Source organism: Perissodus microlepis, chromosome 16, assembly GCF_051167445.1.
Source record: "Perissodus microlepis isolate ML-2025 ecotype Zambia chromosome 16, ASM5116744v1, whole genome shotgun sequence".
Classification (NCBI taxonomy): Eukaryota; Metazoa; Chordata; class Actinopteri; order Cichliformes; family Cichlidae; genus Perissodus; species Perissodus microlepis.
In genome coordinates this window covers 24,010,593-24,037,106 of record NC_140476.1, presented here as the reverse complement: position 1 = coordinate 24,037,106, position 26,514 = coordinate 24,010,593, and the positions used below count along the sequence as shown (strand labels likewise).

The window sequence follows — 26,514 nt, the reverse complement described above, 5'->3', positions numbered from 1 at the left end:
AAGCGCGCACTCCGATTCAAATTCAAATTCAAAGCGTTTATTGTCTTATGTACAGAAGAAATAGCATTCTCTGTGCAATGAAATTCTTCCTTTGCTGTCCATTCACAAATGCCAAGTTAGGTCAGGGTTAAAAGAAGAAGATAAAATAAGGATAAAAAAAAAAAAAAAGATAAGTACAAATAGTAAGTGAAGACAAGTGTGGTATGCAGATGTCGATGGATGTACAAAGAAGCTTAATGTGCAAAATGAAATTAATGTGCAAAATTGCAATTGAGGTAGGTCAGTTGTTCAGGAGTCTGATAGCAGTGGGGAAGAAGAAGTTGTTGAGTCGGGATGTTCTAGATTTCACACTTCTGAACCTTCGTCTCGAGGGCAGAACTGTGAACAGTCCGTGTTGGGTGTGTGTGGGGTCTTTGAGGATGGAGGCAGCTCTCCTCTGGACTCTGGAGTCCTGGTGATCTTCTCCACAATTGTTTTCACTCTCTGCAGGTGTCTGTGGTCCATATGTGCCGCAGGTGTGGCGGGGATCCCGCAAATCACCGTCCCACCTACCTGTGCCAAAAACAACCACCAAAACACCACACACACACACACAACTCCCAAGAGTCCACTAACAGCCACATTTCTGACAGTATCAAAGGCCAGTAGGACACAGTCAGCTATGAGCAGAGACAGGAAGTGGTTATGCTGATCTTTCCCTTTCCTCTATTTTTTATTTGTTTTATCTTTTTTGGTGGGTTGGTTTTTTTAATCATTCAGATGAGCTGCTCCACCAACACATTTGCAGGACTACACTGTCCATAGGGTTTTGAAGCGGGATGTCACGGGAGGGGGCGTGGCCAGGGTTTTTGGTTGAGGCGCCATATTTCTGGGCCAAACAAAGCGCTAGCGAAAGAGGAGCGAAAGCATACGGAGAACATCAGCTTTGGTTCGTACTTGCTGTGTGATCGGTTGTAATGTTAGATCACGCGACCGGTGTTGTGCCAAAGTAGTTACCCCCGTCAAAAATTGTTTCCCCATTCACGGGAGCGCGCAAAGTAGGAGGAGCCACTTGCCCAGCTCCGTTCTGTACGCTACTTGTCACTGATCTGCAGTCGACGCAATAAAGAGTAAAAGCTGGAAAACAGCAGACTCCATGAATTTAATATTAGTTTCATGACATTGTAATGTGCCGTGTGGAAGACAATTTACCTTAAACTGTACACTGAAATAACCTGCTGGGAATACTTTGTCTAGAAAAAGACTTTGATACTATAATACTGTAAAACCAGACGCGATCGTTGCTCTCCAGTGAATTTACACTCGGTTTACACTTTGTAGCGAAGCTATCACGAATGAGTTTATTTGCAAAATCAATCACAGTATAACCAATAAGTACAGTAACTTTGGAGACGATGTCTTATTCACAGCAAAAGTTATGGAGGGATACAGATTTTATCAGGCTGTGTGGCATCGGCTGCCAAAATGTGTGCTCCCCCCCATCTGTAATCCATATTGGCTTTGCTATCACAAAGGGTATATTTGCCAAATAAGTCACAGTATAACCAATAAGTACAGTAACTTTGGAGACGATGTCTTATTCACAGGAAAAGTTATGGAGGGATACAGATTTTATCAGGCTGTGTGGCATCGGCTGCCAAAGTGTGTGCCCCCCCATCTGTAATCTATATTGGCTTTGCTATCACAAAGGGTATATTTGCCAAATAAGTCACAGTATAACCAATAAGTACAGTAATTTTGGAGAGGATTTCTTCTTCATAGCAAAAGTTATGGAGGGAAACAGATTTTATCAGGCTGTGTGGCATCGGCTTCCAAAACGTGTGCCCCCCCCATCAATAATGCACCTTGGCGTTGCTATCACGAAAGAGTTTATTTGCGGGAATTTATGGGAATTGATCATAACATTTAGCAGTCTTTCTTGATGTCATTACCCATTTGTTGTCAGTTTCATGCTCTTCTTCCCCGCAGAAATGACAGATGTTTGTCAAGTCATCTGTTTTAAAAAGTGAAAAAATAGCACATAGAGTATACTACCTACTGCACTTATTACTTCATTCAAACAACTATATGGTTTGTTTCTACAGCCATCATGCACTGAAAAAAATATGTTCTTGGATTTAATTAATTCAATAGTGGACATTTGTTGCACACAGATGTTTTGCTTTGGCAGCAACCTAAACAATTGAGTTAAATTAACACAATTTATTCATGTTCAATAAACCTGTGCAATTTGTGTTGATAAAATGTGACTTAAACATGTTTTGATGAAGTAATTTAAGCTCTTGGAATATTTTAATCCTTCACAATTTTCTCACTTTATCCCAACACCATTCAATAACTTTTACCCAATACTACTTGGTCACTTAAATACTACATGTTATCTTCAAATTACATTTTGCTATTATATTCTAGTATCAAATACACAATTTTCAAATGGAGGCCTTATAACAGATTGTATTGTTCTCTTCCAAGATGGTTGCTGGCATCCACCAGTAACCTTTCAAAACAAAATGTCTAATTTCACTGCATTGACAGTAGGTAAAGAATTAAACTGACATTACTCCTCTACTGAATCTGTATAAATCAACAGTTAAATAATGTCAGTTCTTCCGTGTTCTCTGGAATCAATCACAGCAAAGAAATTAGACTGTTTCTTTTGAAAAATGTTACAGGACAATACAAAACATTCTATTTAAGGCCTCTGACATCAAGATTCAGTTAAACAACAATTATAACTAAACAATTTGAGGTAATGTTAGTTTCCATTAACATTAAATTAGGTTACTGAATTGGCAAACACCTTCCTATTAACATTACCCATTTTACCCCAATAACTAAAGAAATTAGCATTTGCAGGTCAAAACCTTTATTCAAGAGATGCAAAAATAACATTGATACAGTGACTGTCAAGAATTACAGCACTGATCATACTGACATCTTGGTTCAAAACAGCACACTTAGAAATATTCAACGTTTTTTACTTCAACCGAATGAAACTGAAAATACCATTTCACACGACCCATATGGGATATTTAGACTGTATAACTGTTCACGCTACATCTCTTCACTAGTAAAAGAAAGAAAAAATACAAACAGAAATTGAAAAATGCTGCCAAACAGACAAACAGAGAACTTGTACAGAGCAAAAGGAAAAACAAACAACAACAAAAAAAATGGCTCGTCCTCATGGCAGTTGCAGAGTATATAAAAATGAACCCTGCGATCTGTTCCTGGAATTGAGCTTCCAAAATGCAGCAGAACAAGTGTGAGATTTAAATGTCCTCTCACCTAGAGCTGATCACCTTGCATGCATAACAGTGAGCTTTCCTTGCAGGAGCAGTTTTGTCTTAGTTGTGAGCTTTTCTTGAGAGCTGAGTTGCATCCAACTCCATTACCACGCTTTGAATCACCTCAAAAGTGTAGTAGAGTTGTGATGGGTAACTCATATTGAAGGAATAAAAAAGGTCCAAACAGCATGGCTACTGCAAAGGTCACGTTATCCAGATCTTGAAGAACTACTATACCCTCGATGATGATGCCAACATCAGAAAAGTCATTGCCTGGCGCATCTCTGGAGACAGATGGTCATTGTGGTTTTCTCAATCTGTGCAGTGGCCTCAGTCAAGTCCTGGTTAAACACAAAACATTTCTTTAAGATTCCTTTTTAAACTCATCTCTTTTGAATCTACCAGTTCTAATGTTAGAGTAATTTAAACCAATGCAACACCAGCATCTACAAAGCAATATCAAAAGTTCCTGTTTGACATCAACTTTATGGATATATAGTTTCCAGAACATATATTTTTTAAAAAAGATAAATTTTTCTCAGTGGGCCAGTAAATGCATGACGAAAATTATGGCATCCTTTTAGTGGAATCAGTACTCACAGGTAATAGTTGACTGTTTCAATGGATGCAGCATAAAAATCTTTTACTGACCTAATGCAATACATATACACTTTGTAGTTAAAGAATTTTAAAGTTCTTACTGTCATCATGGCGGCTACATCCTTTAGCTTTGTGCCCTGTTCCCCCGATCACTTTGCAAACACTTTCAGCAGACTGTCAGAGAGAAACTCAGCTCCGTCAGAAACCTTGACTGTAAAGGCATGGTTGGGATGCACTGGAATGCTGCATTTTATCTGAAATGACATAAAATTATTTTGAAATAACAGCAGGAACTGTGCTTGGTTAATCAGTAATGTTTTGTTGAATAAAATCTGTGTTTCCAGATCTTATGGGATTAAAAAAAATCCAAAGATGTTTATTTCTGATTTGCAACCCAACAACCCACAAGTTACAACCTCATTTTAGTTCAAGTGTGCATTAATGTGAGTCCAGTAATCACCTTTCTGACAATACATACAGGTATAAGTTAAACCTATGGCAGATTTTGGATTTCTCAGTTGTATTAATAGGGTGGTCTGTTTGAGTATGCATGCACCTAATAATCAAAAAAAAATCTATTATAATTAAGTTACAGAAACCTTAAGCGAAAATAGAATATACTTTCTCACCATAACACCTTGAACCCACAATCCATCAGTTGACTCCTGGTGAAATGCAGAATAGAGGTCGTCTCTCAATGTGCAGCAAAAAACAAAACAAAAACAAAAGGACAGCAGGTGAGGGCAGGAGGGGTAGGGATGTAAGCTAGCATAATGCCGCTGATGATATTAGCTAAAGCTGTTCAATGTCCAAAATCTCACTAACACCACGGTGCAGTAAATACACAATGTAACTGAAGAGTCAGTTGGCAAATCTATTCACACAGAAAACCAAATTATGTTATGAGTGCCTCATAATTAGGTTTAATGTGATATTACGGCTCTTGTGCCAAAGACAAATTCAAATGAAAAAGCGCCAATTCTTTGACAACAGATAAAACAGCAAATAAGCTAACGGCTCTTTTTTAGCATGTTACATGGCGACACTCTAGACGTGTAACTACATTTGGCTGAAATATGGTAAATATTAATTCAAAAAATCAAGACATACCAAAAAACGTAGAGTTGGCTGCTCGACTTGACTGAGATGGATGCCTTTTTTAAACCACGATCCAAAGCCTGCGAGATGAAATCACGCGTGGTTTCACGAGATTTAACGTTGCTATATTATTGACTTACTTCGCCTGAACATGATATGAACAATTTACTACACCCTTTCTGCATATCATGTAGTTTTTACACTATATAGTTACATTTAACTTTAAAACATGAGGCAATTGTGTTAAATACATGCAAGATGCTTACATAAATCCAAGAGATGGCCAGTCCCTTTTTTTCAGTGTGATGAAAATATTCATGATGTGAGAACATTGAATGGTGGAAAATGAGTTACTTGTCTCTAGGAGGAGAGTGGTGGCAATTTGCAGCCTGTGTGTGTTTATGGCCTTTTTTGTAGACGGAAAGTCTATTGACTCTTTTCGCAAGATCTTTTCAGCAAACTGAAAAAGAGATTCTAAGATGACTAAATAGGCTAATATCGTAAATGTTATTTTATAGTAATTTGTTTTCTGTGAATCAATTTCTTTCTTTTATTGTGTAATTATCTTATATTCCTTTTCCTGTCATTAACATTTATTACAACACAACATTTCCAATATTCTCGTATATATGTATGTATTACGGTTAAGACTCGTACTTTCAATGCAAAGACTCCACTAGGGCTGCCACAAACGATTATTTTGATAGTCGACTAGTCACCGATTATTTTTGCGATTAGTCGACTAATCAGATCATCATCCATTGTACGTAAAACGTACAGCTTATTGCACCAGCAGCATCTGCTCTTATATAACTATCATTAGCTTACAGCTGCAAGTGTTTAAGGTTTGTGCTAACTAAAAATAAAGGCAAGATGATAGTTTATTAAATTTTAATGAAATCTGCAGATTGTTTCGGTGAAGTTTAATAAACTCCTTGCTATCTAAAATATAACAGGACACCGGAGTAAATTCTCCAGCATCTCACACTTCTGATAATCAGCTGTCTGCTTGACGTTTATTCAGCTGTGTAAAAACTATAACTTTAATCTCAGCCAAACCGATTTACTCAGGAACAAATAAAATACTAAAAAAAAGCCAAACAATAACATTTTGAAGTTATCTAAGTGACTCATATATGTTTAACCTGAGTAGCGAAAGATGGCGGTGGGTTTGAAAACGATTTGCCGGGAGTCCGGTGTTCTCACGGCTCTAGTGAGCCTTGCTCCCGGCTAACTATCGAGCTAGTGGGTAACAGACGTCTCCGAAAACGTCGGAGCGCTTTTGAAAATATGTGGTGTCTTGATAAACTGAGCAGATATTTGAGGTTTACACAGCTACATTCTCGCCTGAAAATATATTAAACGTTTATTTTGTGACCCAGAAAGAATAATAAGAGCAATATTAAAACTAACTAGTTGCCGCCATTGTTGGAAACTGAGCTGGGCTGCGCTATGAATTCTGGGACAGAGCTACTTCTTCTTCGGGGTTTAACGGCAGCTGGCATCCTTGTACATGCAGTGCTGCCATCTTCTGTTTCAGTCCGTTATTACACTCTTAAATCCTACTACTTATTCCTGCGTCTTTTGTGATCTTACAAAGCTTCAAATGACGTGTCGACTATTAAATCAGTCGTCGACGATTTTGATAGTCGACGTAATCGTGACTAGTCGACTAATCGTGGCAGCCTTAGACTCCACATGAGGTAGCGTCCACTTGTTTTGGGTGTTTAACTGTGTCACAAGTCCATCTTGAGACGTTGCATCCTTTTTTTTTCGCATGAATGCCCTGAAAGACAAGTACAATAAAAACAAATAACATGTTTTAAAATTTTGGTGACACAAAAAGGTGAACAGTATGGAGAGCTTAAGTGTCTGTTGAACATCAAGTTAAGAACACTGACCACACTGTTTTGTTAAAATCATTACTTTTTAAAAGTCTACAACGCATTTCAGTGGACAATTACTTGTGCTTTTTTTCCCGTTTCCGCCCATGATATAGAAATCAATCACTTACACAGTACACTTTGAAGAGATGTGGAGGAAGAGCAAAGATGAAATTCACACATGTATAACCTATGTGAAATTATTTTAGACATTTGTCTGATGTTTTAGTGCTAAACCTCCGCAACACTTTATGCAACTACTAAACATTATTCTCCCCGTGCTATATTTTCTAATGTAAAAACATCATCTCATACAGACATCAGGTCCTCAAATAAACATTGAAACATGGGGAGACTTCTCTTTAAAGGCAAAATTAACCCATAACACCACAATATCAGAAGGCCAGCACAAAAATTTAAACCTGTTGCTGCTAGTTTTTTAATTGTGAGTACCAATTTTTTTTTAAATTTTTTTTGATTGACATCATACTTATAATTGTCATAATAAACACAAAAATAACAACAGCAACAAAGAGTTTAATAAAGGGTCAAAATAAATTTCAACATTTATCCTTACCTTGTTGATTCCAAACAATTTTGGATACCTTGTTTAGTTTCTCCGAGTGGATCAAGATACAGTGACTTCTTTTCTTGTGGGTAAATGACCTACAGTAAAATTATGTGGAGAATTACATGTAATAATTCAAGACTTAAGATTATCTGCATGCCATACATTTGTCTTATAAAACTGATTTGATGAATATTGTAAATGCAATTATTTTTTTACCACTAATGTCCAGTGATGATGTTCATTTACAATTCCCAGAATGACTTCATGCTCCATGGGTTTGATCTTAAATTGAAACAAAAGAATAAAAATATTAACTTCAGACATAAAAAAAGAAATGCAATAACATGTTGTTTAGAGTCCTTTTTTATTAAAGCAATTTATGATATATTATATATCATCCACTTATAAAGCACTCTGCGACAGCCATGATTCACCCCTCATTTCTTTAACCTGTGCAAGAAGCTGGACTATCTTATATTTTTTATAAGTGGTTTTGCACATTACTTCCTCCAAGACTAATAAAGGTCTTTCTAAGGATTTTTTTTGGACATGGAGTTCATTTTCAATCATTTTCAATGCGATCCTTGTACCATCTGCAGAATAATGTTTAATGCTTTCTTAAGCCTCTTTAACAGTGACGTATGAATCACTTGAGAATAAAAAGGTACCTATTAAAGAGATGAAGCAGTGTTGATGATTTCAAAGAGATATTAGCCCAAATGTTTGCAAATCTCAAATCAAGCATTGATTGGAGTGTGTACAAAAAAAGGAGGAAACCAGACAAGCAGAGAACAAAAGAGAACTGTCAAATCTAATAAACTATCCACATCTACTAACCCCAGTCTCAATTCATTCTTTCTGCATAAGCTGTTATCCAATCTAAATCTGGATGTGGATATGATCTGAGGTACTTAAACAATACACACAATATTCTTTCTAGAGATACCTACCTTGAGTCTTGGAGCTTTTCTCTTCCAAATGGCAGTCATTGAAAATGAATCAATGAATGCTGCTTTTGCTGAATTATGACGATTGTATTGTCTCACCATGATCGCAAGATATGCATTAATAGACTGCGAATACAAAATGTAAACATTTTTTAACTGTTGTCAAGGAATAAAACACTGATAGTTGCATTGTTGTCAGTAAAGATCACTGTACCTCACTTTCTAACTCCATGTCCGGACCAATTTGTTGGATATCCCAGTAGAATAATTTGTAAGCACCAATTTTGGAGAGTAGAACTTGAGGACTCTTTCCAGCCCAGGCATCCATTATATCTACAAAAAGTAATGAGAAAAAGAGATAAGTCAGCAGGACTAAATGTAAATCAAAATTTAAAATGCATAATTTCTTATGTAGTTGTCTGACAAAAGACGTGTTTCAGGGTAAATGCTTTTAAGACGCTGATAAAATGGGCACATGGTTTAACATTGTATTTTGTAGAAAAGCACTTAAATTTGCTTTTATTTGGGGGTAAAGTTACACTTACAATGTTCTATAAACAAATTTAAATAAATTCATATTAATAAAAGAAAAGGAATTTAAATACATAGCAATAGAAATGCTCTTGCCCCCTATCAAATCTTTTTTCCAGCAGAAACACCTATTACAACAATTTTTTAAAATTATGTTTAGTTGAAACTACATGAATATATTTTAAAATACTCAGGCTCAAGGCTTGCACCTGTGGCTTTACTATTACATAACCATTTCTGGGAAAATGTTATTTTTCTCCTCCAAAACTAGTTTTATTATCTTTAAAATAGAGTGTCAATTTCTGGGCTGTTAAAAGCAGCGTCTTAAAGAGTATTTGATCTTTCGAACTGTTGCTGGCAGGCAGTCATCATCACAACATTAATATACTTCTTGTAGTGGGCATTCTATGTCACTAGCAGCATATATGACAGCAATTTTAGAAAAGAAGAAAATGAAGAACATACACTACTAGTCAAAATTAGGGACACACCTTCCCATTCAGTGTTTTTCTGTGTGTTCATGCTTTTCATGCAGTCAGAATCATAGGTGACTACCCCATGAAGCTCACTGACAGAAGGCCTAGAGTGTGCAAAGCAGTGATCAAAGCAAAGGGTGGCTAATTTGAAGAATCTAAGATATAAAAAATATTTTTGGTTCTTTCATACTTTTTGGTTTACTACATCATTTGTGTTAGGGTTAGTGCTCCATGTGTCCATTCATAGTTTTGATGCCTCGAGTTCTAATCAACAATGAATCTACAAAATAGACAAGGAAATTAAGAAGCAACATTAAAATGAAGGTGTGTCCAAACTTTTCACTCTTAGTGTACATCAGATGTACAATATCAATCATGAACATTCTGGGTTATACAACAACAAAAGAAAGATTCACAGTTTTGAAGGACTCACTTTTTCATTTGTGTAATTTTACACATGTGGCTTACATCCTTTTACAAGTTTTCTGTAATGTTTTGCCCCATGAAGGTTTTTTTTTTAAAGCATTAACATATTGTTAAATTTAAATATTCTGTTAGGAAATATACCTAAAAAAATCTTTTTAAAGGTGTAAAATTTGCTATGCCATGATCTACAGAGTACTGAAACAAACACTGTCATAGGAACAAAAGTCCTTTTTTAAAAAATAAAAAAATATTATATTTATTTACATTTCTCTGCAACAGGTTCAGTGTATCTTTGAGGTGGTGATGCTGGAGGTGGTGCAGGGCTAGCTTGTGACGCTGTTGCTGGGGCTGGTGTCACAAGTGGAACTGTTGGTTCTATGGTTTGTGCTGTAGATTGCTGGGCTGTAATCTGTGGAGCTGAGGCTTGTGTGGTTGTAGCATTTGGAGCTGTGGTCTGTGAGGCTGGGTCTGCTGCTGTTTGGGATTCGGTTTGTAGAGCTGTAGCGTGTTCTGGTGCTGTAGCACTTGTGGCTGGTTCTGGTGCTTCGTTCTCTTTCTGTGCTGTTGCTCCTGACTCTGGATCTGATACCGTTATTGCTATACCTTGTGGAACTGGAGATGGATGTTGTGTTTGAACTGGTAGTGATGTAAGTGATGCCATTGGTGCTGTAGCCTGTGTAGCTCTAGGAGGAGGTGGTGGTGGTGCTACCGCCACTGGTGCTGCTGTAGCCTGTGAAGCTAGAGCAGATGCTGGTGCTGCTGCAGCTTGTGGTGCTGCTGGACCTGGTTGTGCTGTTAGTAATGTGGCTGCTGTTTTCTTTAAACCCCGGTGTGGCACTCTTGGCATGCTGTCTTTGCTTAACTTTAGTTGGTCAATATTTACTTTTGGAATGATTGTCCCATTGGAATCCTGAAGATCTGCACTTTTACCTTGGATTGCTGTAATAATGTAAGGGCCTAAAAAGTTTACTTCAAGTTTCCCCCCTTTCCTCTGCTGGCTTCTTATGTTAGCTCTTAAAACTTTGTCACCAACTTTGAAGACGACATCTCTCTTCGTCATTTTTATTTTGCCCTTTGTTTTTTCCTGAGCTTTGACCACATTGTCCTTCACCAGTTCCAACAGCTTTTGATGCTTTTGAATGTCTTCCGACAGCTCCTCCTGCCCCACAATGTCTTCCACACTCTCATCAACCTTTGAATCAAAAGACATGTCTATCATTACTATAATCTGTGTAAGATACACAGATAATACATAAAAGAACTGAGAAATACAGTGAAAATTTACATTAAGTGTCTTTGGTAAGGTTTTAAGACACAATGTATTTCTGGCAAAGCTTTAGTGTATCCTGGGATTGATTGGACATGAAGAAAACTGTTATTGAGGGGTGGAACAATCCATAAAAATATTCAGTGGTGTAGTGCTTTTATGGCGGTGACATAGCATCCATTGAAACTGATCTGCCTGCGCCTCAAAAACTAAAAAAGTTTAGTTGTGTGGGATTTCCGTGTAGTTTGTCACAGACAAAAAGACATACCATGAACTCTTCTGGGATTTCGGAAGGATAGCGAGCCTCTCTGCCAAACATTAGGTAATAAGGTGAGTATTTGGTGGTCACTTGTTTTTTAGTTCTGAGTCCAAACATTACAGCATCCAGATACTCATCCCACATTTCTGGTTGGTCACCAACGACTTTACACAGGGCTCTGACAATGAAAGCACATAGAAGACATTCATATGAAAGATCATTTACAGTTTTTAATAGTTTAATGTCATGCATTAATGTTTTGGTTGAAGGGAACCCCCATAAATGTATAACATGTACTCCAAGAATTTACCTCTGGATGGTGCCATTCATTTTCTCCACCAGCCCATTCGTTTGTGGGTGATAGGGGGAGCAGAGGCTTCTTTTAATTTTTAACAATCCGCAAACCCTTTTGTTGAGCTGCAAAAGAAAGTTATATACACTGGCTATAAGCACATTACAATAAGAATTTAAATAAACAGCTGTCATACTAATATCTCAAAAACAGATTTATAAAGACCAGAAAATTAACCATTTTCAAAAAATTATTCAAATATGAGTTCACATATTTTTGCCAAAGACTAAAGTACTTACAGAATTGACAAATTCCTTGCCTTGGTCAGTAAGAATCCTTTTCGAGGCTTCGAACTGGTGGACAAATTTTATGAGACAGTTTGTCACTTCCCCGGCTGATTTTGACTTTAAAGGGTATGCTTGTGGCCATTTTGTAAAATAATCAATAAAAACACATATGTATTGATGTCCATTGTTGGTTTCAGTAAGTTTTCCAATAAGGTCCATCCCAACCAGTTCAAATGGCTGAGAGACCTTAAAAAGAAAATCATAGTTAAGTTAATAATACTGAAATTACACAGAATGCTAGTCTACTGTTATAATTTTTTCAAGTATATAATCAGTAGGTTTCTAAGCACTGAAAACATTGTGTGATTAAATGTGATTATTTGCTATGGTCGATGACTAACCTTTATCGGAATGTATTCTGCTGGTTTTTTAATTGTTGCAGCGCTTGCCTGGCAAAGTGCACACTGGGAAACCTAATCAAAAATAAAAGCAATTCAATAAGAAACACAAGAGTTGATGATCAAGGTTTACATAACTTATTTTGAGAGATACAGAAACATTGCTGTGTTCCTCTTAAAATAAGTTAGCTGTAGTCGAATTACATAGAGTTTTTTTTGGAGTACCCACCCAATTATTGATGTCCACTGACATCCCTGGCCAGTAGAACCGCTTTGAAATGGCTTCTCTTGTTTTTGTTTGCCCGCAATGGGCCCCAGTAGGACTGGCATGAAAATCTGAAAAAATTGTGTTTGCCTCATCAGCCCCACAGACTACCGTTGTCTTTATGGTTTTGTCTGTGCCTTTGTAGCGCCAGTAAAACAGCTGCTCCCCTAAACATAAACAAGAAAATAGAAAAGTTTATTATAGCTGTTTAAACCACGACAGGTCTATATGTGGTAAAAGTCATGACAATACATCTTGAATGTAATGAATCAATTATGTATGTGATATAATTTGGGGGTGACTATTGGACTGGTTCTCTATATTTATGACAGTATGACTACTTCAGAAACCAAAAAGATTATGCCACACACAAGACTGTATTACTGATACTAAAAAAAGTGATGGATGTGTAAAGTCATTATGACTAATGGCCTTCAGATATCATGGATTTATTTTTAATACAAATATCAATTCAAAGTAGTTTAATTCCAAATTTCCTGCTGTCAGTAATTTTCCACATATGTAATTTAAAGACATAAAGACATAACAGTGGGTACACCTGCGTAAAAGGGTGTGGCACATACCACTCCAAAAGTAATTACGACGTAATATATGGTAGTTAAGCTATAAAAGGACAAAAACAGTTCTTAGTTAACGCTGTCTTCTTAATAGCAAACCTTAAAACTTTTACTTTAATAAACGCCCATGTGCCTATTAACCGGGGTTAACTAGGTCAAAGAAAGGTCAAGCTAATTAAATCGGTTAGTGCAAATTAAGACTACACATTATGCCATTGTATATGTGTTAATATATATGTATTGATGACATTTATAAACGCTACGAAGTTGCTGTTATTACCTTCAATGTCGTAAATAGCAGCTTTTCTTCGGAGAAGAAATTTCTCTTTCTTTCGTGAAAAGCGCTGGATGCCTTTCAGTTTATATGCAACCAAAATCTTGTACTTGTCTGGTTCCATCCTCTTGTGGTGTTTGTTATTTTCGAAAACAAATTGTAAAGTAATCTTCTAGTTAGCTCAGAGGCACTCTGGTTTTCGGTTCGTGCGCACAATGTGAGCTAATTTGCATAACTGATAAGGAAAACCCACGTGACCGGAGATTTTGGAAAAATTTGACAATGTCAGAGTCGAGTAGGTATGGAAGCCTGTTTCTGCCACTAAAAAAAAAAAAAAGGATCCATAACTCAAAATTTCGAGTTATTTTCTCGAAATTCCGAGTTATTTTCTCAAAATTCCAAGTTATTTTCTCGAAATTTCGAGAAAGTAACTCGAAATTTCGATTTATTAACTCAAATTTTGAGAAAAGTAACTCGAAACTTCGAGTTAGCGCTGCCAATCAGTAATCTACGTGAATGACGTCATTTCCTCATTACCCGGAAGCTGAAGCCCTCAGCTACAAATGCTACAGCTAAGCTACCGGTATTACGTGAATGCACAGATTGCTGAGTGTTTTCAGCCTGACTTCACAAATGATGAAATCCCTGTGTTATTAGTTGAATCACATGGTGTTACTATCAGCAAACGTACTCGCAAAAGCGCCAATTTGTTGGGATCCGTTTTTGAGTGCGCGTTCCTCTGCGCCATATGCTTCCGGGTAACAAGGAAGCGACCTCATTCACGTATATTTTTGATTGGCAGAGCTAACTCGAAATTTTGAGAAAAGTAACTCGAAATTTCGAGAAAATAACTCGAAATTTCGAGTTATGGATACTAGCTTTTTTGTTTTTATTTAGTGGCAGAAACGGGCTTCCATAAGTAGGCCTATGAAAGGTTGGCCAAACCTAACTTGCAAAATTTTGAAAAGCCCTGTTACTTACAAAGACGATAAATATATATATTTAAATGTTGTTTTAAATTGTATTTATTTACAAAGAAAAACTCTGCCAATGTGCATCATTATAGATTGGGGGGGTGGGGGGGCACACATTTTGGCAGCCGATGCCACACAGCCTGATAAAATCTGTATCCCTCCATAACTTTTGCTGTGAATAAGACATCGTCTCCAAAGTTACTGTACTTATTGGTTATACTGTGACTTATTTGGCAAATATACCCTTTGTGATAGCAAAGCCAATATGGATTACAGATGGGGGGGGCACACATTTTGGCAGCCGATGCCACACAGCCTGATAAATTTTGTATCCCTCCATAACTTTTGCTGTGAAGAAGAAATCGTCTCCAAAGTTACTGTACTTATTGGTTATACTGTGACTTATTTGGCAAATAAACTCATTCGTGATAGCTTCGCTACAAAGTGTAAACCGAGTGTAAATTCACTGGAGAGCGACGTGTTTCCATGATCGCGTCTGGTTTTACAGTATTATAGTATCAAAGTCTTTTTCTAGACAAAGTATTCCCAGCAGGTTATTTCAGTGTACAGTTTAAGGTAAATTGTCTTCCACACGGCACATTACAATGTCACGAAACTAATATTAAATTCATCGAGTCTGCTGTTTTCCAGCTTTTACTCTTTATTGCGTCAACTGCAGATCAGTGACAAGTAGCGTACAGAACGGAGCTGGGCAAGTGGCTCCTCCTACTTTGCGCACTCCCGTGAATGGGGAAACAATTTTTTGACGGGGGTAACTACTTTGGCACAACACCGGCAAGGGAACAAGCCTGAAAATGGTTTATTTTTTTCATTCTTTCCCCACCTGGAAGCAACATGAGGGAGCTCATGTAACCAAAAGACAGCGTCTAGCCTGGATAGCAGCTGTGAAAAGACCTGATATCAAGTTCTCTTCCATCTCCAATTATCTGTTGGTGCTCCAGACATTTTTATTCCAGTAAGTTCTAAATATGTACATATCAAGCTTTATAGCCTATTAATTCTAATGTTCATGTGGTCAGAGGTCATAGAAGATTAGAACAAACATCCTAGTGAATTCACAGACATACTTTTTATGTATAGATTCGCTAATTATTTTGCGTAATTGTAGGTAAACCAGCCTATGTAATGGATGAGACAAATCCTGACTGGATTCCAACACTGCATATGGGGCACTCCAAAATCCTAACATCTAATTCTGACCATCACAGACGGAGAACGCAACGACAGCAAGAACGAGCGCCAGTCCGGGTGAGCATCAGACAAACATATCACAGAGAAATGTGGTATTCTTCAAAGGCTGTTACCAGGGCATGTAGTTTTGGCTGACAGAGGCTTTGACATCAGAGGTGCTGTGTGCGGAGGTTAAGATCTCTGCATTTACAAAGGGCTTCTGTCAACTTGATGCCAGGGACATAGAAGATACGAGAGCTATTGCCCACCTAAGAATTCATGTCGAGCGAGTAATAGGTAGTTTGCGCAGTAAGTTCAAAATGCTACATACTACGATGCCAATCCATCTACTTCTTCCATGTGAGGGTGAAGATGTGACCCTCTTTGATAAAATAGTGAAGGTTTGCTGTGTTTTGGTGAACATGTGCCCCAGTGTGGTGGTAAAACCAGAGACAACTGAAACTTGCTCCTTTTAAATATTCGTAAACAATGTGTGCTGTATGTATTGTGAGTATTTCTCTTAAGACATAGTAATTTGAAGACAGTTGGTAGTGAGTTATGTTATAAAAACGTTGTCATTACATTGTGTAATCATTATTGTATTTGTAAACTGTAACTGACACTTATTCCTCACTGTAACTACTTTTGATCACCTTTGAAATTGTTGTAATAAAAGTAATGAATGTCAGAAAAAAATGATTTTGTTTCTTTATTTAAATTTTGTAAAGTGGTACTTTGTAAGTACAAAAGTAGTGAAAGCAAATTGCGAACATGTCTGGGCACATCAGGGATAAAACTAGACCCCAGAAAGAAAAAATTAGGAGATATTCAAAGCTGCACTACACATAGAGAAAAAATTTCTAACAAGTTCAGGAAGGCACACTTTTTTGAAGAACTCCTGTGCTTTCTCCGTGGTTTCCATAAGTCCACATCAGGGAAGGTGCGTACCAGCCATGTCTCTTTGGGCCCATACAACGAGGTCACAGTGCGTAGCGCTGGTCACAAAGGACGCACCCTTACTACTCTCAAGTAGTAAGGGTGCGTCCTCTTTAAGTGAAGTCCATTTGGAGCTAACTCCAGGCAGGAGTCTTTAGCCTGTGCATCCAATGCCTGCTTAATGCTGTCCGTTCTGTATTTAAAAGGACACTTTATCTCCAAGCACCCTTTCCCACAACATTCACTCATAGTGAGTCCGTCAGGAGATGCTCAGGAAGTTCACAAGTTCAGGAAAACGTGTGTTCACAATAAAACCACACAAACAAACCTGTAGATTGTGGGGAAGGGCTGTAATTTTTTCGGTGTAGGCCTTACACCGGTCCTCCTCATACTCCAGTTCCCATCTTGTTCGCACAATACACATAGACTTTTCAGGGTAGCACACACGATTAACCACACTTTGGGCGGGAGTTTCTAAACTTGTGGCAAATACAGCGTGCATCACCGAAGCTGTGATTCTCCCGGCACGCCATCGAAACCAATCAGGGCTCTTGTGCTGAAGTCTTGTGTGTCCTTCAATAGCTTCTGCCTGCTCTTCAGTAACTGTTGTGGCATTTTTATACCTTACACAGTGCAGCTTTAGATCAAAAAGGCCAAGGGACTGTGTGCTTTTGTCGTGCAAACACACCAGAGACTGGGGTAATGTAGGTGACTGTACAGTATATGCACTGTAATATTTCTCCATTCCAGACAAACATACAGCTTTACTGTGTTCCTGCAGTGTATCAAAGAGTGGTGACAACTCCTCCAAAGTAGCAGTTGGAATCTGTCTTTTTGGAGGATGGCTTCTTTTGCCTTTCACCACAAATGGTCTGTTTATATTTTGTGCTGTTGAAGAAGTAAAGTCAATTTTATGGCCTACCTCGGGCTGTATCTTGGTCGTATTCCCCCGGCAAAACCCAGTAGGCAGGTTCTTTGGTGACAGTCTTTGTGCCACGGATCCGCACTGTTGCTTCCACCTTAGACAGAAGGGCAGCGACATGGGTACAGGTCTCTGCAATTCTGGCCATACAGGTGCAGTGTGCGGCTTCGACCTTCCCTGTGGTGCTCACAATGACCCATGGCTGCAATGCAGATTCATTCAATGTTTGAGAGTGCAGTACCTGATACAAACAAAGACAATTGCCTTTAGTCAACTTTAAAGTTGATTTAAAGACAAGAACTGAAATGAGCCAAGGAGGACACAAATGGGTTTAATCTGTTATCTAATCCATTCATCAATTTCTAAGTTCGACTTTAACTTACAAGTATGTAGACACAATATGATAACGATATTCTGCTGTTCATTAATAATAATAATGGATTGCATTTATATAGCGCTTTTCGGGACCCCTCAAAGCACTTTACAATACCACTATTCATTCACACACTGGTGGAGGAGAGCTACAGTTGTAGCCACAGCTGCCCTGGGGCAGACTCAGAGAGGCGAGGCTGCCATATTGAGCCATCGGCCCCTCTGGCCATCTCCAGTAGGCGGCAGGTGAAGTGTCTTGCCCAAGGACACAACGACCGAGACTGTCCGAGCCGGGGCTCGAACCAGCAACCTTCCGATTACAAGACGAACACCCAACACTTGAGCCACGATCGCCCCTACTATTACTGTCCAGTTTACCATTTGTAAACTGGATGTGAGCCTCCAAAGATTTGTAATTACGAAACTGGTTCGCTTGTATGCGCTGACTCCACAGACAAGGTACGTAAAAATATTGGGGTAGGGTGGCGGTGAGTCGTCAGGGTCTCTACTCCACTGGCGTATTTCATACGGGTCCACATATGCGATGCACTCTATTTTTGCAGGTATCATCTCTTTGCATCCGGACCATTAAACAAAGATTCATCAATGCTGCATGAAAATGATCAAAAGAACAAAGCCAGCTGTGCCTGGCTTCCATAGTTCCCCACTCCACCGCCTATGAACTAGAAATTTTCACTTCTTAAGTAGGTCCTGTCTGATACTGACCCGCCACATATCTGTCCGATCCTACTCCTGGAGACCCATACTGACCCACTGCAAAGCCAACGGCTGGAGCTCCATACGAGCACAATAGTTACCAAAAACAGAGTACTGTACAGTTATTAAAATGAAATAAAATTAAATACATGTAGACATGTTGTTCTATGTTCTGCTTCTGTGCTGCAGCAGACTGACTAGCAGATCACTCAAAGACAACTGGGCCTACGCCACCTTTCTCTTGTCACACATCCAAATTTGTTTTGTGTCACTCATTTCCAGCAGCATAATTCTCTCAGCTACTTACTGTCACTTGGAGATGACTTCCAGACCTCATGGTAATCTCTTTGTTTGTTTCAACCACTTAATGGCCTTCACCCCACTTCCCTGTCTTTGTCATGGCTAGAAGTTATTACTGTTAGGGAAAAGGAAAACTCCACAGTAGTAAATTGAGTGTGAAGAGCAGGGGATGGACTCAACTAACTCATGAAGAGAATTAGTTGATTAGAAAAGTAAAATCACTAGCTACATGTGGAGAATGTGAACTCTCTTGACTTTGTTCAATTATGTATCCACATTTTGAAATACTGAATGTTTTTTTTAAGTGCAACAAATCAATAGAATACCATATAATAGATAGGCGCTTCATGCGAACTTCTCCATCTCTGTGTAAAGTTAGATCTCTTTCTTCTCTCTCCCTGTGAAAAACAGCAGCTGGACCTGGAGTTCTGGGGCAATTCTAAAATTCTACTTGAGTACAGTAACAAAATATTTGTATTCATTTCCCATCTATGAAACAGAATATTCCAATCAATTCTTGATTTAAAATGGAGCCAATGAACAGAAATCATGTTGCTCTTTTCTAGTCACTGCCAGTACTCTTGCTGAATCATTTTGCAGCAACTGAAGGCTTTTTAAGGAAATCCTGAAAGTAACAAACATAAAGGAGCCAAGCACTTGCATGAACAGCCAAGCAGCAAAGTTTTTAACACCTCATGGGCTCACTCTGGATTTGAACCCAAGATCTCTACCCCACAGAGTGAGAATTAGATCCCTAGGCCAACAAGCCACAGAAAGCATTAGCATTCTTTTAACGATGTCACATTTGTGAACGACTGAATGACGAAGAATGTATGAAAGATTGCCTTGATCGCTCAGAAAATCATCAAATGGCATTTAAACCCTCACAGACCCGAGGAGGGAATCATCTACCTGTTTACATTCGCTACTGTCACTGCCTGGAATAATGTTTTAAGTATAATCTTAAAAGATTAGATTATTCAAGACTTTGTAGGGAAAGATATTAAATGGGATTCAATATAGGAGAGATTGTATGCTCTCTCTTTCTAGACCCTTCCAGTACTCTTGCTGCTGCATTTTTGGAGCAACTGAAGGCTTTTGAGAGAGTTTTTAATAATAGCAAAGTATAGTAGCCCAGCACTTGCAAGAACAGCGCAGCAGTAAAGCCCCGAGCACCACACAGGCTTGTCCAGGATTTGAACAAAGTACCTTTCATACCCAAAGTGAGAACCAGGCCCCTAGACCAATAAACTGCAGAAAACCCCCAAAGAATCTTTTTAACAAAGGTCACATTTCCCAACTACTAGAAGAAGAATGTATGAAAGATTGTTTTTAATGCTGGACTTTGATGTTATTGTTCCTTTGGAGAGACAAAAGGCTGCCCTCAACAAATTTCTGCAAAGCCACTAAAAGACGATAATTGAAACACTTTAAGATTAGAATTATTACAGAGAAATTAAATAAAAAGCAGATGAAAAAAGTACAATGATGCACAAAACAACTACAAATAGAAAATAAGTACAATGACGAGCAACTGAAAACAAAATTTGGAGTTTCTCTCCTTCTGTAATCCAGGCAAAAACACCCGTTAGCCCTGGCAAAGGCAGTGATGATGCACTGAGTTTGATCCATCAGATCAGTGGGTGATGCAATTTTTTATCCTTTAGGACTGATTTGACTGAGTTTGCTTTACTTAACTTCCATAAGTCATCATATTTACCTGAACTTGAGTTCATGCATGATTCAGCTTTTTTCTGTTGTTATTTAATGCCCCCCTCCGACCCTGCACATATAATCCTGGTGAAAATATAGTTGTAGTTAGGGCTGCTCTTTCTGAGCATCTGACATACAGAAATGTATTTTTAATAAATTAAGTTTAAAGTTTTATTGTCATGTACAGATAAACAGTGTAGCCACATTTACCAATAATGAAAATCTTTGGCTCGTGCTCCTCAGCTTTAATTTCAATTCAATTTTATTTATATAGTGCCAAATCACAACAACAGTTGCCTCAAGGTGCTTTATATTGCACAGTAGATCGCACAATAATAGATACCGAGAAAAACCCAACAATCATATGACCCCCTATGAGCAAGTACTTTGGCGACAGTGGGAAGGAAAAACTCCCTTTTAACAGGAAGAAACCTCCGGCAGAACCAGGCTCAGGCAGGGGCGGGGCCATCTGCTGCGACCGGTTGGGGTGAGAGAAGGAAAACAGGATAAAGACATGCTGTGGAAGAGAGACAGAGGTTAATAACAGATATGATTCAATGCAGAGAGGTCTATTAACACATAGTGAGTGAGAAAGGTGACTAGAAAGGAAAAACTCAATGCATCATGGGAATCCCCGGCAGCCTACGTCTATTGCAGCATAACTAAGGGAGGATTCAGGGTCACCTGGTCCAGCCCTAACTATATGCTTTAGCAAAAAGGAAAGTTTGAAGCCTAATCTTAAAAGTAGAGATAGTGTCTGTCTCCCGAATCCAAACTGGAAGCTTGTTCCTGTCAGGGTCCTGGGTCTCCTGACCCAGCATGTTTAGTTCTTTGTGATTTTTGTATTATTGTACTTGTGTGAGTTATTCTATGGTTTCTAGTTTCGATCCCTTGCCCTTCATGTTTCTGTGTCCCCTCTGTTCTGTGTAAGTCTGTGTCTGCATGTTTGAGTTTCCCTCTGTGTCTTTCAGTTCTTAGAGTCCTCTGCCTTATGGTTTATATCTCTGTGTTTCTTAGTTGCTGTCTCCACCGTGTCAAGTTCGCGTCTCTGTGTGATACTTCCTGTTTTACTTTGAAGGTCCGTGTCTTATGTGAATGCGTCCTGCTTTGCTTGTCTCGTCAGTCCTGATTTCTCCCAGCTGTGCCCTCCTTCTGTGTCTCATTCCCCTCGTTACTTCCCAGTGTATTTAAACCCTGTGTTTCTCTGAGTCAGTGTCGTGTCGTCCCTCATGCTGTGTGGGTCTCCCTGTGTCTCACTGTGAGTTTAGTTTGTTGTTTCCCAGTTTAGTTTAGTTTAGTTTGTATGCCCGCCCGTTTTTCTGTGACCAGCACAGTTCATCCCTTGAGTCTGTGAGTCCTGCACTTTGAGTCCTCATCTCCTGCCTGCCACACGGCGTTTCATGACAGAACGACGCGACCCGACATGGACTCAGCAGGCTCCGCCCGGGAAATTGATTTGGCCCGCATCCAAGGTCTGGTAGAGCGGATTTCCCACACCGATGATGTTCGGGCCGTAACCGTGGGAATCAAAGCCATTGAAGCCATCCTCGAGAGGAACCCCCACTTTGGTCAACTCAGAGGATTTATGGACTCGATAAACATGATGCGCGAGGCCCGGGAGGTACTGCAAGCCCGAGAGTTAGCCATTCTCGCCCGCTCCCGGTATTCAGTGCCAAAGCCACCACCGCTGCAGCATCAGATGGAGCTCTCTGCAACGCAGCATCAGATGGAGCTCTCTGCAACGCAGCATCAGATGGAGCTCTCTGCAACGCAGCATCAGATGGAGCTCTCTGCAACGCAGCATCAGATGGAGCTCTCTGCAACGCAGCAGCGGCCGTTAAAGCAGAAGGGGGTTTCCACGCCACTGCCGCGGAATTCTTCACTCTCCACGTCCAGCTCTGACCACCGCTCACCTGCCTCTTTCCTCGCAGCGATGTGGTCAGAGGAGGAGGAGTCAGATTCAACCTCTCTGCCATTACCGGCAACCACCACTACCTCCGCTCCCATTTCAAGGGGGAAGCGGCGGCAGCACAGGCAGCGTAAAGTGCCACCGCCAGAACCCAGGACTTCACCAGTGCAAACGCCTGTGGCGAGTGTAAGTGGAACTGTACAGTTTACTGGGTCTGAAGGCCCAAGGTCTGCTTATGTTGTGGCTGAGAAGAAAAAGACTGTTTCCTCTGAGACCAATATTTTCCATTCAGGTACCCTAAAAGACTGTTCTTCTCATGCTCCTCCTAGCCATAACAATGCAAAGAACTGTGGTAATTCTGTTCCGTTTGAGCCTGGACTAATTAACTCCGTGTCTGCTAGCTCAGAGGATGTTCAGTCAGAGATTATTAATTCAGAGACTGTTTTTCCAAATGCTGCCCAGCCTCCTGAAGCTCACTTAGCTGCCCAGCCTCCTGAAGCTCACTTAGCTGCCCAGCCTCCTGAAGCTCACTTAGCTGTCCAGCCTCCTGAAGCTCACTTAGCTGCCCAGCCTCCTGAAGCTCACTTAGCTGCCCAGCCTCCTGAAGCTCACTTAGCTGCCCAGCCTACCGAAGCTCCGTCTCCTGTGTCCCCGCTAGCTCCATGCTCACCTCAGCTATCACTCCAGCCTCCTACATTGCCTTTAGCCCATTCTGCTATTCATTGTTCGATTCAACCTTTAGTTCGGCCACTTGTGCAATCCATAGCTCAATTACCCGTTCAGTCCTTTGCTCATGTGCCTATTCCGTTCCGAGCTCAGTCTCCTGCGTCGCCACCAGTTCAGTTCCCCGTAGCACTTCAGTCTCCCTCAGTTTGGTCTGCCACTCAGTTGCCCTTAGCTCCATCATCCACACTACCACCTGTTTCTCTTCCACCACAACCATCACTACACTCAGCCATTCAGGCTGCTACTCAGTCAGTCATTCAACCCGTAGCACTGCCATTAATGCACTCTGTAGCTGAGCCATTAGCCGCCCGGCCCGCAGCCAATTCAGCCACTCCTCCACCCGTTACACCTCCACCACAACCGTCACTGCAGTCCCCGGTTCAGTTTCCTGCAGCTCAGCTGTCCCCAGTGCAGTCTCCAGTGTCCCCAGTGCAGTCTTCAGTGTCTCCTGTACAGACTCCCTTAGCACAGTCATCCGCTCAACCACCAGCTCCACTTTCTCCCCAACCGTCACTACTACCTCTAGCTCAGTCTCCTGTGCAGTCACCCCTAGTTCATTCTCCTATGAAGTCATCAACTCCACCACCTACTCCACTCTCACCACCACCGTTACTACAGACATCAGTTCAGTCCCCTGTGCCAGTGCAGACGCCCTCAGTTCAGTCTCCTGTGCAGTCATCTACTTCACCACCGTTAGTAGCTCAGCCCCCCGTGTCTCCAGTAGCTCAGCCCCCCGTGTCTCCAGTAGCTCAGCCCCCCGTGTCTCCAGTAGCTCAGCCCCCCGTGTCTCCAGTAGCTCAGCCCCCCGTGTCTCCAGTAGCTCAGCCCCCCGTGTCTCCAGTAGCTCAGCTCGCACCTGAACCATTGGCCCAGTCCCCCGTAGCAGTTCAGTTTTCTAGCCAGCTTAACATTGAGCCAGGGGTCCCAATTCCCTCTGGCTCTACATCAGCTACTGCTGGAAGCTCGGATGAGCTCATCCAGCCCTCCGCGGCTCCCATGCCGCCACCTGCCTTATCCGCTGGGGGTTCCGGTGAGCCCGGCCAGCACTTTCTCGTCTCCGCTGGGGGTTCAGGAGAACCTCTCCAGCCGCTCCTCGTCTCCGCTGGGGGTTCAGGAGAACCTCTCCAGCCGCTCCTCGTCTCCGCTGGGGGTTCAGGAGGACCTCTCCAGCCGCTCCTCGTCTCCGCTGGGGGTTCAGGAGGACCTCTCCAGCCGCTCCTCGTCTCCGCTGGGGGTTCAGGAGGACCTCTCCAGCCGCTCCTCGTCTCCGCTGGGGGTTCAGGAGGACCTCTCCAGCCGCTCCTCGTCTCCGCTGGGGGTTCAGGAGGACCTCTCCAGCCGCTCCTCGTCTCCGCTGGGGGTTCAGGAGGACCTCTCCAGCCGCTCCTCGTCTCCGCTGGGGGTTCAGGAGGACCTCTCCAGCCGCTCCTCGTCTCCGCTGGGGGTTCAGGAGGACCTCTCCAGCCGCTCCTCGTCTCCGCTGGGGGTTCAGGACAGCCCGGCCAGCACCCCCTCGTCTCCGCTGGGGGTTCAGGACAGCCCGGCCAGCACCTCCTTGTCTCCTCTGGCGGCTCTGGTCAGCCCGGCCAGCACCTCCTCGTCTCCGCTGGCGCCTCTGGTCAGCCCGGCCAGCACCTCCTCGTCTCCGCTGGAGGGTCCAAGATGCAACCGCCTGGTACAGCCTCATCCGAGTCTTCATCCTCATCTGGCCCAGCCTCATCCGAGTCTTCATCCTCGTCTGGCCCAGCCTCATCCGAGTCTTCATCCTCGTCTGGCCCAGCCTCATCCGAGTCTTCATCCTCGTCTGGCCCAGCCTCATCCGAGTCTTCATCCTCATCTGCAGCGTCAGCTTCAGCTTCCTCTGGTTCCGCAGCTGCTAAGCTGCCATCTGGTCCTGCCTCGTCTGGTCCTGCGGTTGACGCGCCACTTCCTCGTCCACACCTTGCATGGCTGGCTCTTCCCCAAGATCTCCTTCGTCTGAGTCGCCGCCGCCACCTTCCGCACGGCCGGCCCCCTGAACAGCTCTATTGTCTCCTTCTCCACCACCGTTGCCGTCTGCACGGTCGGCCGCCTGACCTGTTTCCCCGCCGCCGTTGAGAATTTGATAAATTCTTCTGCTTCGCCTGGTCCAGCTTCTGCTTCAGCTTCGCCTGGTCCAGCTTCTGCTTCAGCTTCGCCTGGTCCAGCTTCTGCTTCAGCTTCGCCTGGTCCAGCTTCTGCTTCAGCCTCGCCTGGTCCTGCAGCGGCCACGCCGCCGCCCAAGCCACGTTCTGCGCCTCGGAATTGCCAGCCACTTTCCGGGCCACCAGCTGGACGTCATCGCCGTCGAGGTCGGTCCCCAGAACTGTTTCCCCGTCGTTGCCGCCCGCTCGGTCGGCCCCCTGAACTGTTTCCACGTCGTTGCCGCCCGCTCGGTCGGCCCCCTGAACTGTTTCCACGTCGTTGCCGCCCGCTTGGTCGGCCCCCTGAACTGTTTCCACGCCGTTGCCGTCCGCACGGTCGTTCCCCTGAACTGTTTCCACGTCGCCGCCGTTGCCGTCCGCACGGTCGTTCCCCTGAACTGTTTCCCCGTCGCCGCCGTTGCCGTCCGCACGGTCGGCCCCCTGAACTGTTTCCCCGTCGCCGCCGTTGCCGTCCGCACGGTCGGCCCCCTGAACTGTTTCCCCGTCGCCGCCGTTGCCGTCCGCACGGTCGGCCCCCTGAACTGTTTCCCCGTCGCCGCCGTTCCCGTCCGCTCGGTCGTTCCCCTGAACTGTTTCCCCGTCGCCGCCGTTGCCGTCTGCACGGTCGGCCCCCTGAACTGTTTCCATGTCGCTGCCGTTGCCGTGCGCATGGTCGTGCTTTCCCCTTGGCTCCTGTACTGTCGGGACCGGGGTCAGCCTCCTGAACTATGTTTCTGGACTCTATTCCCTGCAGCCCATGGTTGTTATTGGCCCGCCTGTTTTGTTTCCAGGGCCCCTGTGCTTTTCATGGACATTTTGTGTTGGACTATTTTCTGAGTTCCTGTGATGGACATTTTGGTTTTGTTCCTTATATAAAAGAAGAACTTTTCCCCTCGGTTCCTCCTCCATCAAATCTCTTTCAAGTACAGGGCAATTCAAAATCGATTTAGTCTGTGCGTGTGTGTGGATGGATTTATGTGGATGGACTAAAGAATTTTAAATTAAAATTGAAAGCACGTAGCGGAGTGAGGAGAAACTAGGAAAGTGCTCAAAACTTTAGCTGTCTGTGAAAATGAACTAAAATAACAATAATATTTGTCAGGTTACATGGATGAAAGTCATCACTTCATAAGATCACTCAGCAGTAACATGA

The 26,514-nt window shown here is 42.0% G+C and overlaps 1 pseudogene; it reads right to left on the bottom strand.

Moving 5' to 3' along the window:
- Positions 1–345: 345 nt before the first annotated feature.
- LOC146370969 (uncharacterized) lies at positions 346–10,666 on the bottom strand (annotated as a pseudogene).
- Between the last annotated feature and the right edge of the window lie 15,848 nt (positions 10,667–26,514).